This window comes from Nannospalax galili, unplaced genomic scaffold (assembly GCF_000622305.1).
Source record: "Nannospalax galili isolate Female #2095 unplaced genomic scaffold, S.galili_v1.0 scaffold83, whole genome shotgun sequence".
NCBI classification, from domain to species: domain Eukaryota; kingdom Metazoa; phylum Chordata; class Mammalia; order Rodentia; family Spalacidae; genus Nannospalax; species Nannospalax galili.
Window position 1 is genome coordinate 1,047,797 of NW_008352659.1, and position 728 is coordinate 1,048,524.

Sequence of the window (728 nt, forward strand, 5' to 3'; positions counted from 1 at the left end):
GTCCCAGTCAAGGCACAGCCAGAAGCCCAAGCTGGACACAAGATCGGGCTAGGTCAGGGGTCCGGCTCTGCTTCCAAGCACAGCTCCCCGAGATCTGCACGGAGAAGCTGGGGTCGCCCCCTCCTCAAACTCCGGCCGCCCCAAACTGTTGCGGGACACCTCGGCCGGAGCACACCCACAGTCCTGCTCCCGCGGCCGGAGCTCCGGGGGGGCCTGGACGAAGCCGAAGGGGGCTGGGGACCAGGGCAGAGCCCGAGGGCGGCGCGGTGCAGTCCCATCCTCCCGGGCGCCGCCCCACGAGTCCGCCCCGGTGCGCACTCTCCCGGGGACATAACGCAGACCCGGCGAGCGCGACCCATCCGGGCCGCCCACCGCGCCTCCCACTCCGCCCGGCGCCGGACTTCGGCTCAGCTAGGTCCCGGCCGCGGCCTCCAGCGCTCGCGGACGGTCTCGGCAGACAAAGCCCGCGCCGCCCGCAGGGCCGCCCCCGGGTCTGTAGGGGGTTCGGCCGGACCGAGCGGGAAGCCGGGGACCAGCCGCCGTCCCCCGAGGACGCCCGCTAGGGCCCGCCTGAGACAATGACGCGGACAGGCCCGGCTGCAGTGGGGCTCGCGCTCTACTCACCCGGGTGCGGCAGCGACGACGCAGCCCGGTCGGCCGAGGAAGTTAGAGCAAGTTCGGCAGCGCCGGGCGGGAGGGCGCGACTCAAGCTGTCCGAGCGGCGGGGC

The 728-nt window shown here is 74.0% G+C and overlaps 1 protein-coding gene across 3 annotated transcripts in view; it reads right to left on the reverse strand.

Moving 5' to 3' along the window:
• Positions 1–722, reverse strand: part of Tspan14 (tetraspanin 14) — a 60,961-nt gene extending 60,239 nt beyond the window's left edge. For all 3 annotated transcript variants that reach the window (XM_029554462.1, XM_029554461.1, XM_008849818.3), the window contains exon 1: positions 625–722. The gene's annotated coding sequence lies outside the window, so the exon portion shown is untranslated. The remainder of the gene's footprint in view (positions 1–624) is intronic.
• Between the last annotated feature and the right edge of the window lie 6 nt (positions 723–728).